Source organism: Lepidochelys olivacea (assembly GCF_965140295.1).
Source record: "Lepidochelys olivacea isolate rLepOli2 genome assembly, chromosome: 2".
Classification (NCBI taxonomy): Eukaryota; Metazoa; Chordata; order Testudines; family Cheloniidae; genus Lepidochelys; species Lepidochelys olivacea.
Genome location: NC_140412.1, coordinates 222,766,434 through 222,780,973, shown reverse-complemented (window position 1 = coordinate 222,780,973; position 14,540 = coordinate 222,766,434). Strand labels below are relative to the sequence as shown.

General features: G+C 45.1%; 1 protein-coding gene across 1 annotated transcript in view; it reads right to left on the bottom strand.

The window, feature by feature from the left end:
- LOC311516284 (serum paraoxonase/arylesterase 2-like) overlaps positions 1 to 14,540 on the bottom strand; it is a 49,133-nt gene that overhangs the window by 22,434 nt on the left and 12,159 nt on the right. The gene's annotated exons all lie outside the window — the stretch shown is intronic.

Below are 14,540 nucleotides of genomic sequence, written 5' to 3'. Positions count from 1 at the left end.
ATTTCACTGAACTTTTCAAGCACGTAGTCCAAAACTAACTTTTTTTCTCCCCCAGTTTGCAAAAGTGTGTTGAGATTTTGACATTTCATCCCAATATTTCAGGGTGGGGGGAGGATTTTGAAATCTCAAACATATTTGTGGGATAGGTAAACCATTTGCTGCCCAGCATGAAGTATAATCTCAATATGAGATTTGACAGGGTACTGGAGTGAAGGAGGAGGGTGCAATCCTGGATGAGGAAGTGTGGGGTTGTCTGGAGTTAAATTTATGTATTAGTTTTTAGTGCTGTTGGAGGCCATTGGAAATGTTAGAGCTTCATTATGGTTGTGCATCTTTTACATTGTTAAATCTAAATAAAATTGATAAAATAAAACTTAATTACTATATTTGTCACTGTCACAATAAGACCAGTCCAAGGGCAGAGGGTAAGAGGAACCCAGAGAGTTAGCAGTGAGTTTCAGCTGGCCTGGCCTGACCAGCCCAGTGTAAACCAACTCATAAACCAACAAATAAATTGGTTAGTCTCTAAGGTGCCACAAGTACTCCTTTTCTTTTTGCGAATAAAGACTAACTCACTATTGTTATCATCTGGATCTAAAAGCGGTCATTCGATAGGTCACTGGAAAGCTCAGAACTCACTGGTTATTTACATCATTGTGCAATGTAGGATCAGCATAACTACGTCGCTCAGGGATATGGATTTTTCACACCCCTGAGTGACCTAGTTATATCGATATAGATCTGTAGTGTAGACCTGGCCTCAAAGACAATGAGAATGCATTTACACATATCAGATAAACAAAGCTATCAAGCTAACAAGTGGGGAAGAGAGACAGTGGGACCACACCACAGCAAGGAAAATAAACTTTATCTGAACTAGAGAGACAGGGGGTCTAAACCTCACTTAAGCAAATTAATCAACTGACTGAATACAATGCTAGTGTATCATGTAAGATTTTATGAATGCCTGTAACAAACTGGTGATTAATATAATTGTAAATGGCATGTATTAATACTATAAGAGGAATTATGAATACTCAGTGATATTATGTTTGAATGTGTGTGGCTGAACAAAGGAAGGAACTGTTCCCATCCAGTCTCCTACGTAAATTAAAGCATGGTAAAAGCAAAACAATGGAAACCGCATTTAATGTACCGGGGAGATGGGAAGCCCACAGGAAGGGAAGAACAGCTGAGGTCAGCATCCAGGTGGGCACAGGAAGCTGAGCACACAGGAGGGCTTCCTGACTCCTGAAACAAGGTCATTGAACTTTGGGATATAGAAGCAAGGACAGAAAGCCATTTTAGGCAACCATCACTAGACCGATGAGGGAACAGAGCCCTTGCAAGCTGAGAAAAATGGGTCCTTCAAACCAAGGGGATGGGGTTTGAAGTCTGTGGAACCAACTATAGATAAGCAAATCTGTCTAGGAAAAGGTCTTTCACCTGAGACAACAAGGGAAGCCAGCACCTTGTGTTTTTGTGGAAAAATTGTAAAAAAAAATGTAAAAAATACAATTCGGAAGAACAGCTAGCCAAAGACTCAAAAAGTAACAGCTAAAAAATGTGTAAGTACATCAGAAGCAGGAAGCCTGCTGAACAACCAGTGGGGCCACTGGACGATCAAGATCCTAAAGGAGCACTCAAGGAAGATAAGGCCATTGCAGAGATACTAAATGAATTTTTTGCACCTGTCTTCACGGTTGAGAATGTGAGGGAGATTCCCAAACCTGAGCCATTCTTTTTAGATGACAGATCTGAGGAACTGTCCCAGATTGAAGTGTCATTAGAGGAGGTTTTGCAACAAACTGATAAATTAAACAGTAATAAGTCAGCAGGACCAGATGGTATTCACACAAAAGAGTTCTGAAGGAACTCGAATGTGAAATTGCAGAACTACTAGTATGTAATATATCATTCAAATCAGTTTCTGTACCAGGTGACTGGAGGATAGCTAATGTGACACAATTTTTTTTTTTAAAAAGGAAGACTACTCCAGAAGCGAACCCAGCAATTAAAAGCTGGTAAGCCTAACTTCAGTGTAGGCAAATTGGTTGAAACTATAGTAAACAGAATTATCAGACACATGATAATCCATGAACTATTGTTGGGGAAGAGTCAATGTGTTTTTTGTAAAGGGAAATCATGCCTCACCAATCTATTAGAATTCTTTGAGGGGGGTCAACAAGCATGTGGACAAGGGGGATCCAGTGGATATAGTGTACTTAGATTTTCAGAAAGCCTTTGACAAGGTCCCTCACCAAAGATTCTTAAGCAAAGTAAGCTGTCATGGGATAAGAGGGAAGGTCCTCTCATGGATCTGGTTAAAAGAAAGGAAACAAAGGGTAGGAATAAATGGTCAGTTTTCAGAACGGAGAAAGGTAAATATAGTGGTGTCCACCAGGGATCTGTACTGGTACCACTACTGTTCAACATATTCATAAATGATCTAGAAAAAGGAGTAAACAATGAGGTGGCCAAATTTGCAGATACTCAAGATAGTTAAGTCCAAAGCAGACTGTGAAGGGTTACAAAGGAATCCCACAAAACTGGGTGACTGGGCAACAAAATGGCAGATGAAATTCGATGTTCATAAATGCAAAGTAATGCACATTGGAAAACATAATCCCAACTATACATACAAAATGATGGAGTCTAAATTAGCTGTTACCACTCAAGAAAGATCTTGGAAGTCATTGTGGATAGTTCTCTGAAAACATCCACTCAATGTGCAGCGGCAGTCAAAAAAAGCTAACGATGTTGGGAAATCATTAGGAAAAGGTTAGCTAATAAGACAGAAAATAGCATATTGCTTCTATATAAATTCATGGTATGCCCACATCTTGAATACTGCATGTAGATGTGGTCGCCCCATCTCTAAAAAAAAAGATACATTGGAACTAGAAAAGGTACAGAAAAGGGAAACAGAAATAATTAGGGATATGGAACCGCTTCCGTATGAGGAGAGATTAAAAAGACTGGGACTTTTCATCCTGGAAAAGAGATGACTAAGGGCGGGTATGATAGAGGTCTATAAAATCATGACTAGTGTGGAGAAAGCAAATAAGAAGAGCCAAGTTGGGAGATGATTGACTGGTGAGAGAAACTATTTTGAACAAAGCCTGCACCTTGTCACATTAGACATGCGCTTTTAGACATGTGTTTTCACTTTTATTTGCTTGTAACCCTTTCTAACTTTGTTCCTTTTACTTACACCACTTAAGTCCTATTGTTAATACATTTGTTTATTTTCACGATGAACCAACTCTGTGCGCTGTTTAGATAATCTCTGAAACAGTTTGTCTCTTTACAGGTGCAACAAACATTATTTCTCTGAGCTGTCCAGGAGAAGACCGGACACTTTAGTGCAGTGGTTTTCAAACTTTTTTTCTGAGGACCCAGTTTAAGAAAATTGTTGATGCCTGCGACCCAATGGAGCTGGGGATGAGGGGTTTGCGGTGTGGGAGGGGCTCAGAGCTAAGACAGGGGTTTGGGGTGCAGGAGAGGGTGCAGGCTCTGGGGTGAGGTCGGGGCTGGGGCAAGCAGTTGGGGAGCAGGAGGGGATCAGGGCTCTGGGCTAGGGGTGCAGGCTCTGAGGTGGGACCGGGGATGAGGGAGTTGGGGGGCAGGAAAGGGTTCCAGGTTGGGGGGGAGCTCAGGGCTGGGGCAGGGGATTGGTGCTCGGGGTTGGGACTCAAACTTACCTCTGGCAGCTGCCGATCAGCAGGGCAGTCGGGGTGCAGAGGCAGGCTTCCCACCTGCCCTGGCACCGCGGACTACCTGTGCCCTGGAAGCAGCCAGCAGCAGGTCTGGCTCCTAGGCGGAGGAGTGCAAGGCACCGCCCCCCTGCAAGCTCCCATTGACTGGGAACCGGCCAGTGGGAGTGCGGAGCCAGTGCTCAGGGCGGAGGCAGCACGCGGAGCCCTGTGGCCCCCCCTTCCTAGAAGCTGGGCCTGCTTCTGGCCATTTCCGGGGCACAACGTGGTGTCGGAACAGGTAGGCACTAGCCTGCCTTAGCTGGGCAGCATCACCAACGGGACTTTTAACGTCCCTGTCAGTGGTGCTGACTAAAGCCGCTAGGGTCCCTGGGTGCCGAGCAAGGCGACCGAATGCCTTACATGCTGCGACCCAGTACTGGGTCGCAACACAAACTTTGAAAAACACTGGGGTTTAGGGCACACAGTTTTGGGGAAATTCAGGACTGGGAATGTGTTGGAGTCATCTGGCTGGTTGTAAACTAAGGCTGGTGGAAGCCAGAGTGAGGTTGTAGACAGGCTGTTGGGATCAGAGCTGCTGAACCAGGGCTGTGTAAGCACACAGACGCTCAGGGTGTGACCCACGTGCTTATAAGCTTGTTGTAAGTGGCCCAGGTTGGGAGCTACGGCAACAGAGTATTGTGAGGCACCCAGGGTTACGGTTAAGTGGTGACAACCCCCCACTGGTCCTGGATTGCACCCCTGAACCCTGACCAGACTGTCACAGTTACTTCCTACAGTGATGAGTACCCTAGAAATATTTACTACAAAAGGTAATTTTTTCCTTCTTCTGTCAGGATATGGAATTATTTTGTACTTGCACCAAAATTTACATTAAATGAAACTTCAAATTCACTTGCTTGAGGATAGGAGATACAATTCCATCATGTTTCTGAGGGTAACGTACACAAGTTAGACAAAACAATAGGTAGTTCATCAGGAGAAACTCCTCAGATAATTATTTCCATGAATTCTTAATGAAGATCAAATTATGAGACAGTAATAGGAATAGAATAGGTGAACAATTCACAAACTATCACCTATTCAAATGTACACTTTTCTTTGTGATACACACAAACAACTCATGATTTTTTACTAACGTGTTCACTATTTGCAGTTGTTCAAGGAATTGCTTAAACTAAGCTTTGTTAGTCTATGGATTATTCACAAACTGTTAGTTACAAGTATTTGATATTCACACTGCACAACTGGCCCACTTATGACACCGTTTCAGCTCACTGATTGATGCACTTTCTTGAACAGAAGGAGAGAAATCTAGAAGAGGATTTGGGGCAGTCATGAGAGCACTTCCAACATGAACACTCACTTGAGTATTTCATGAAGCTTCTTTCTGCAAACATTCTTGTAAATAATAAAAAAAAGACATGAAGGGGTCATCAAGAAGGGGTCAAATAAAAGCAAAACAAATTGGTTCAGTTATATAACAATTCCTGATTTTGCCCAGCTGTAAACACAAGTGGAATGTACCGTTTTACCACCCAGGATGTATATTTCTAACAATTAAAAAGATCACCTTGGACTGAAGGTTGCAATTCAGGTGTGCAGTTATGCCAACTTGAAAGACATTTGCCTTTTTTTTTTTTATTTAAGAGAATAACCTTCCCCTCCACCACGTTTAATTTCTGACTTTTTTTTTTTTAAAGTTGGCGTTCGAAAGCAAAGTGAACAAGAGTCTAAAAACATGAAGTGGGAAATTCTATGTGGAAAAAACAAACAAAAGTGAACTAGATAGCAAAACCAAGCCTGCAGTAACTTGGAAAACTACCACCACTGGTGAATGGTTTTTAACCTAATCAACAGCTGTTCCATTCTCCCATGTATAATATGAGTAGTTTAAGATAAATTGACTATCTTGGCTCTGAATAAAGTAATCACTCAAGAGGCTAGACTGACTAATCTAGTTTTGCAGGTTAATACAGATTACAACATTTTACTAGGGGATTTTAAGAAAAAAAAGACTGAAATACACATGCAAATATCCTAAATGTAATTACTGTGGGCCAGATCCTGCAAACACATGAGCAACCATATAAGGTTGAGTCCAACAGAAAACACACAAGTGAGTAATTTTACTCAGATTGGTAGAAGTGTTTCAATTTCCTGGCTTCCTTTATGAATTCAGTGGCAAAAACTATGTTAATGTAGAGTTGAGGAGGTTGGTGGTATGTCATTTTCTTGCAGAAAGATGAGTTGAGCTAAACTCAAACTTCTGAAAACTAGGAAATGCAGAGTTAAGGTTGCCCATGCAACCTTAACTCTGCCCTCTTTCAACAATGCCCCAATAACACAAAAACCTTTACTCTGCCAGCCTCACTATTGCTGAAGTGTACAAGCTCTTCACCTCTTTTTATAGCCCATTCACACTCACCCATAGAATGCCATCTAACACTATTAAAGGACAAAAGGAAAAGAAAATGGTCGGCAGAGTAAAAGGTATGTGTGTTAACAGGGTGTATTGGGGCACTGCTGAAAGGGGCAAACTTAAAACTGCATGGACAACCTGAAAAGCAGGACATGAGCAATTAAGAAGTGTGAGTTTTGCTCAACTCACCATTCAGCAATGGGATGACATGCGCACCAAGCAACCTCAACTCTGTGGTAATGTTATTTGACGACATTGAATTTTCTAGGGTTATTTTTAAACAGGAAAAAGATACGTTGTTGGTAGGAATTAGTAACCATCTAGGTAGCTCTACATATCATGCCTGCAATTTGCATACCGAGCCAGTCAGCTGGAGCCCCACCAACCCTACTTTGACACACCTCCCCAGCCACGCCCTGACCCATTCACTGCATTACCCTGCCGACCTGTGCCCCTCCCACTACTGTACCCAGCCCCCCTGCAACCACAAGCAGGGAATGCATCTCTCTGCAGTTTCCACTCCCTAGTATACAAATGTGTTGATTGCCATTCCTTTCCCCTCATCCCCACCTATAACCCAACTCACATGCAGTGGCTAGAGGGAAGGACAAATGTTACAGTGGGTGGTGTTTCTGGTCATGTTTTAGAATGCTTGGAGGGTGGAATTTGTAGCAGGGCCAGCGAGAGAAATAAACACACAGGATTTCTGTTGGAAAATACCGACAGTTTTACATTTGAGAGAAAAATCCTCTGATCCCATCCAATGGACATACACTAGGTCTACACTAGGTCTGGTCTACACTAGGACTTTAGGTCGAATTTAGCAGCGTTAAATCGATGTAAACCTGCACCCGTCCACACAATGAAGCCCTTTATTTCGACTTAAAGGGCTCTTAAAATCGATTTCCTTACTCCACCCCTGACAAGTGGATTAGCGCTTAAATCGACGTTGCCGGCTCGAATTTGGGGTACTGTGGATACAATTCGATGGTATTGGCCTCCGGGAGCTATCCCAGAGTGCTCCATTATGACCGCTCTGGACAGCACTCTCAACTCAGATGCACTGGCCAGGTAGACAGGAAAAGAACCGCGAACTTTTGAATCTCATTTCCTGTTTGGCCAGCGTGGCAAGCTGCAGGTGACCATGCAGAGCTCATCAGCACAAGTGACCATGATGGAGTCCCAGAATCGCAAAAGAGCTCAAGCATAGACCGAACGAGAGGTACGGGATCTGATCGCTGTTTGGGGAGAGGAATCCGTGCTATCAGAACTCCGTTCCAGTTTTCGAAATGCCAAAACCTTTGTGAAAATCTCCCAGGGCATGAAGGACAGAGGCCATAACAGGTACCCGAAGCAGTGCCGCGTGAAACTGAAGGAGCTGAGGCAAGCCTACCAGAAAACCAGAGAGGCGAACAGCCGCTCTGGGTCAGAGCCCCAAACATGCCGCTTCTATGATGAGCTGCATGCCATTTTAGGGGGTTCAGCCACCACTACCCCAGCCGTGTTGTTTGACTCCTTCAATGGAGATGGAGGCAATAGGGAAGCAGGTTTTGGGGACAAAGAAGATGATGAGGAGGAGGAGGTTGTAGATAGCTCACAGCAAGCAAGTGGAGAAACCGGTTTTCCCAACAGCCAGGAACTGTTTCTCACCCTAGACCTGGAGCCAGTACCCCCCGAACCCACCCAAGGCTGCCTCCTGGACCCAGCAGGCGGAGAAGGGACCTCTGGTGAGTGTACCTTTTAAAATACTATACATGGTTTAAAAGCAAGCATGTGAAAGGATTACTTTGCCCTGGCATTTGCGGTTCTCCTAGATGTAGTCCTAAAGCCTTTGCAAAAGGTTTCTGGGGAGGGCAGCCTTATTGCGTCCTTCATGGTAGGATACTTTACCACTCCAGGCCAGTAACACGTACTCGGGAATCATTGTAGAAAAAAGCATTGCAGTGTATGTTTGCTGGCATTCAAACAACATCCGTTCTTTATCTCTCTGTGTTATCCTCAGGAGAGTGAGATATAATTCATGGTCACCTGGTTGAAATAGAGTGCTTTTCTTCAGGGGACACTCAGAGGAGCCCATTCCTGCTGGGCTGTTTGCCTGTGGCTAAACAGAAATGTTCCCCGCTGTTAGCCACAGGGAGGGGGGAAGGTTGAGGGGGTAGTCACGCGGTAGGAGGAGGCAAAATGCGACCTTGTAACGAAAGCACATGTGCTATGTATGTAATGTTAACAGCAAGGTTTACCCTGAAAGAGTGTAGCCACCGTTTTATAAAATGTGTCTTTCTAAATACCGCTGTCCCTTTTTTTTTTCCTCCACCAGCTGCATGTGTTTCAACGATCACAGGATCTTCTCCTTCCCAGAGGCTAGTGAAGCTTAGAAAGAAAAAAAAAAAACGCACTCGCAATGAAATGTTCTCCGAGCTCATGCTATCCTCCCACACTGACAGAACACAGACGAATGCGTGGAGGCAAATAATGTCAGAGTGCAGGAAAGCACAAAATGACCGGGAGGAGAGGTGGCGGGCTGAAGAGAGTAAGTGGCGGGCTGAAGAGAGGGCTGAAGCTCAAATGTGGTGGCAGCGTGATGAGAGGAGGCAGGATTCAATGCTGAGGCTGCTGCAGGACCAAACCAGTATGCTCCAGTGTATGGCTGAGCTGCAGCAAAGGCAGCTGGAGCACAGACTGCCACTGCAGCCCCTCTGTAACCAACCGCCCTCCTCCCCAAGTTCCATAGCCTCCACACCCAGATGCCCAAGAACGCAGTGGGGGGGCCTCCGGCCAACCAGCCACTCCACCACAGAGGATTGCCCAAAAAAAAAGAAGGCTGTCATTCAATAAATTTTAAAGTTGTAAACTTTTAAAGTGCTGTGCTTAAAGTGCTGTGTGGCATTTTCCTTCCCTCCTCCACCACCCCTCCTGGGCTACCTTGGTAGTCATCCCCCTATTTGTGTGATGAATGAATAAAGAATGCATGAATGTGAAGCAACAATGACTTTATTGCCTCTGCAAGCGGTGATTGAAGGGAGGAGGGGCGGGTGGTTAGATTACAGGGAACTAGAGTGAACCAAGGGGCGGGAGGTTTCATCAAGGAGAAACAAACAGAACTTTCACACCGTAGCCTGGCCAGTCATGAAACTGGTTTTCAAAGCTTCTCTGATGCGTACCGCGCCCTCCTGTGCTCTTCTAACTGCCCTGGTGTCCGGCTGCGCATAACCAGCAGCCAGGCAATTTGCCTCAACCTCCCACCCCACCATAAATGTCTCCCCCTTACTCTCACAGATATTGTGGAGCACACAGCAAGCAGTAACAACAGTGGGAATATCGGTTTCGCTGAGGTCTAAGTGAGTCAGTAAACTGCGCCAGCGCGCCTTTAAACATCCAAATGCACATTCTACCACCATTCTGCACTTGCTCAGCCTGTAGTTGAACAGCTCCTGACTACTGTCCAGGCTGCCTGTGTATGGCTTCATGAGCCATGGCATTAAGGGTAGCCTGGGTCCCCAAGGATAACTATAGGCATTTCAACATCCCCAGAGGTTATTTTCTGGTCTGGGAATAAAGTCCCTTCCTGCAGCTTTTGAAACAGACCAGAGTTCCTGAAGATGCGAGCATCATGCACCTTTCCCGGCCATCCCACGTTGATGTTGGTGAAACGTCCCTTGTGATCCACCAGAGCTTGCAGCACTATCGAAAAGTACCCCTTGTGGTTTATGTACTCGGCGGCTTGGTGCTCCGGTGCCAAGATAGGGATATGGGTTCCGTCTATAGCCCCACCACAGTTAGGGAATCCTATTGCAGCAAAGCCATCCACTATGACCTGTACATTTCCCAGGGTCACTACCCTTGATATCAGCAGATCTTTGATTGTGTGGGCTACTTGCATCACAGCAGCCCCCACAGTAGATTTGCCCACTCCAAATTGATTCCCGACTCACCGGTAGCTGTCTGGCGTTGCAAGCTTGCACAGGGCTATCGCCACTCGCTTCTCAACTGTGAAGGCTGCTCTCATCTTGGTATTCATGCGCCTCAGGGCAGGGGAAAGCAAGTCACAAAGTTCCATGAAAGTGCCCTTACGCATGCGAAAGTTTCGCAGCCACTGGGAATCGTCCCAGACCTGCAACACTATGCGGTCCCACCAGTCTGTGCTTGTTTCCCGAGCCCAGAATCGGCGTTCCACAGCATGAACCTGCCCCATTAGCACCATGATGCATGCATTGGCAGGGCCCATGCTTTCAGAGAAATCTGTGTCCATGTCCTGATCACTCACGTGACCGCGCTGACGTCACCTCCTCGCCCGGTATCGCTTTGCCAGGTTCTGGTGCTGCATATACTGCTGGATAATGTGTGTGGTGTTTAATGTGCTCCTAATTGCCAAAGTGAGCTGAGCGGCCTCCATGCTTGCCTTGGTATGGCGTCCGCACAGAAAAAAGGCGCGGAACGATTGTCTGCCGTTGCTCTGATGGAGGGAGGGGCGACTGACGACACGGCTTACAGGGTTGGCTTCAGGGAGCTAAAATCAACAAAGGGGGTGCCTGTACATCAAGGAGTATTTCAGGCAGGACTTCACGGAGGGTTCCAATAAGAAATGGTGCACCTAAGTTATCGTTCTTATTGGAACAAGGTGGTTAGCCTGGCCTCTGATTGATACATGGCTAGATTTACCTCACTGCACCTTCTCTGTGAGTGACTGCAGTGTGACCAAGAGGAATGAGTCCCCTAGACAGGGGAGGAGGCAAATGAGTACAAAACAAATCTGGTCTATTTCTTGTTTTGACCCACTCCATATATCTTTTACATCTTTGGCTGGCAGCAGACGGTGCAGAAGGGCTACAGGCCATCCACATCTCATGGCTGCTCGGCAGAAGATGGTACAGTACGACTGCTAGCCATCCTCATCTCTTGCCTGCCTGGCAGAAGATGGTACAATACGACTACTAGCAATCCTCATCTCTTGCCTGCCTGGCAGAAGATGGTATAGTACGACTGCTAGCAGTCCGTATCGCCTGCCCGCTCACCATAAGACGGTTCAATAGGACTGACTGCAGGACTAAAGAGAATGACCTGGTCAAGTCACTCCAAATTTAGTCCCTGCGCCCATGTCTGCCCAGGCGCTCCCAGCCGACGTGGCCAGGAGCACCTCGGACACGACGAGGACGACTACCAGTCGTATTGCACCGTCTGTTGCCAGAAGGCAATGGGTTGCTGCTACTGTGCCAGCACCCAGGAGACATAGGGTGACGGTTACCTGAGCGGGCTCCATGCTTGCCGTGGTATGGCGTCTGCACAGGTAACTCAGGAAAAAAGGCGCGAAATGATTGTCTGCCCTTGCTTTCACGGAGGGAGGGAGAGAACGGGGGCCTGACGATATGACCCAGAACCACCCGCGACAATGTTTTAGCCCCATCAGGAATTGGGATCTCAACCCAGAATTCCAATGGGCAGCAGAGACTGCGGGAACTGTGGGATAGCTACCCACAGTGCAACGCTTCGGAAGTCGACTCTAGCCTCGGTACTGTGGAAGCGCTCCGCCGAGTTAATGCACTTAGAGCATTTTCTGTGGGGACACACACACTCGAATATATAAAACCGATTTCTAAAAAACCGACTTCTATAAATTCAACCTTATTCCGTAGTGTAGACATACCCTAACTCTGAGAAAGCGTGGAAGAGGTCAGAGCTTGTAATGTTTCTATGCCATACAGTCCACGTTGTCTGGTTCCTCCATGAACCCTCTGATTTCCCAGTTAATATTCTTCCAATGCTTATTAATAGCTTTCATATTGTCACTGTAGCAATTATTCAGATGCTCAGCCAAATCAGTGAAAACGATCACAGCTCCTGACCACAGATCCAAATCTGCTTTAATACATTGTATGAGGTGCACACTAGGAATAAGGCCCAGATCATTTCCACCTCAGTGAATCACCACAACATCCAGGAGATCACAACCTCATAAGTCACTGGTGGGTGAAACACGATGCCAATGCAGACCATTTCTCTCCCAAATTAGTCTGTAAACAGCAATCTCCATATCCTGGCATACTCTTTGCTCTCTCGCAAACTTCTGCAACCTCATGAGCCAGGAATTACCCAGAATCCACACAATGGCAATTTTGTCAGTGCACAAAGTTCTTTTTCCTCAGTTGTCAAGGTACCTGTCAGTTACAAACCTCCATGCTATGCATCTTTGGAAACCACCACGTTTATCTGCTCAGAGATCTGGAAGCAGCCAGTTCCCCAGGGTTAGTAAAACACAGATTTTCTCAAACATCGAATCCTACACTAGCCTACCACCCATTCTCATTTCCCACCCCCACCATAGCCACAACCCCTCTCTCTCCCCCCCCATCCCCTCCCCGCAACTCCCCACACACCAAAGTTTTGGTTTGACCAGCTGCTAACTATTCTGCTTTGTTCACAATTAAACCTCCCCATAAAATAAAAACACATTATAATAGAACAATAGAGCAAGCAACATGAATTATTAAATCTTTATTGCATGGGTGTACAAAGATTAAGACTAGAAAGGTCAGTGGCAAGGTGTTCACCAGGGACAATGTTGCCAGCAAGTTCCCTTGAACAATCCAGGCAAACAAAGTGGTTGCAGAAAAGCCTTCATGGTTTCCCCCCGCCCCCCCCCCATTTATTGGTTCATGTGCAATGTAATACTTCCAGACTGCCCGTCTACACAAGCAAAGAAGTGAACATGTTCTTAAACACCATTCCAAATTTCAGTTCCCCAAAGATTCAGTGGGCACCGTGCACTACCTTGGGTAAAACTTGAAAAATGGAGACCTTTTAGATCCCCATAACAACAATGGTTTGATCTCCAGCTCTGTGCAAGATGAACCCACCTAGCAACTATTTTTAAAAATGGACATTTTGGGGGGCTTATATCGCCACAATTCCTAGATCAAATGAGCCCAATTTTGGGTCACTAACCCTGTGCTGCCCCCTCCTGAGGGAAACCACAGTTCAAAAGAATCAAACTAAGCATGTTGATTTTAAAGGATTTAGAAAGGTCAATCTTTAAACATAAGTGGTGATGCAACCTCTACTATCTTGGTGCTGCCATCTGACTATTATTTGGGGCCCCAATCCTGTGAAGTGAATTTTGGAGTGATGTTTTCAATGCCATATCAACATGCTGACTTTTTAATTTGCAGCAACTTCTTGACATTACTCGTTTGTTCTGTGTTTATACAGCCTCTAGCACAATGGGGTCCTGGTCCATGACTGTGGCTTGCAGGTGTTCTAAGAATACTGCTACTATTAATAATCACCCACTGATATGCTGGAGCCACTGAGTCTGTTTTCTTGCTTTGACTTTGCTCCGAGGACCAGCAGACGACAGGAATGCACCTGAGCAAAGCGCTCAGCTAGGGTTGGGAATATTATGACACAGGAGTACAGGGGACAGCTGTAACATTGTGTATTTCTCAACCCCAGTCTCCGGGCAAAAGAGGGCCGTCAGCATTCAGCTAATCTTCATATAAATACCAGGCCCCAAGAGGTTTGTGAGGGACAATTAATTATTTTGTTCAGAAGTTAATCAAATTGTTTTTGCCATTTCGAGTTCTATCTTCCTGAACAGAATGAGTATTTTGCAAAAGGTTTTGTAAAGACCCATTTGCTTTTCCCAAATGGAAGCAAAGACACCAGTTTAAAGGGATAACTCAAGAATGCCTTTTACATGAAATATTATCAAGGGAAATGAATATTCTGCCTCTTCCTCTAACAAATATGGGCTCAACCCAAAAGAATGAAATGTTTTCAAATATAAGTTCTACTGACCTACCCTCCCCACTATCTCACAAAAAAAAATTCTACTTGCGTTTCTTCAACTACATAATTTTGAGTTCAGAAAGACATTTGATCCCTGCAACATTCAGGAAGTGAGATTTGTGAAGTCAACAGTGTGACTCAGCTAGGTCAGAGGAAAAGCTGTAAATTCCAACTGATGCAAAGCATTCCACAAAAAATAGACAAGGGAGTTCAACCATATACAGATATTTATAAGTACAATCCTGTTAGAATTTTGTTTTAGCAGCCATTAGAAAGATCCTGTTAAACAAGACATAAGCCTAATTTCCCCCCCCCCCCCGCCCCGCAACCTAGTATTCTTAAATCAGCAAATCCACTCATAAGTGCTCTGAAATAGGAAGAAAACAAGTTAATGGTAACTTCAACATTTAAAACAGCTAAACCTATTTTGACCTGGCTGATTTCAACATATGAAATGTTCGTACAAATAAAAAAAGCCAACCTTATGATGCTGAGCTCACTATCTCAAATATGAAGGAGATATTTTAACCAAAGAACATGTAGCTAAGTGGCTAACAGCCATGAGAATTTATAATTGTTCATTTAGCTAAAAAATAAATCCCAGTTTTCCTTGTGCTCAA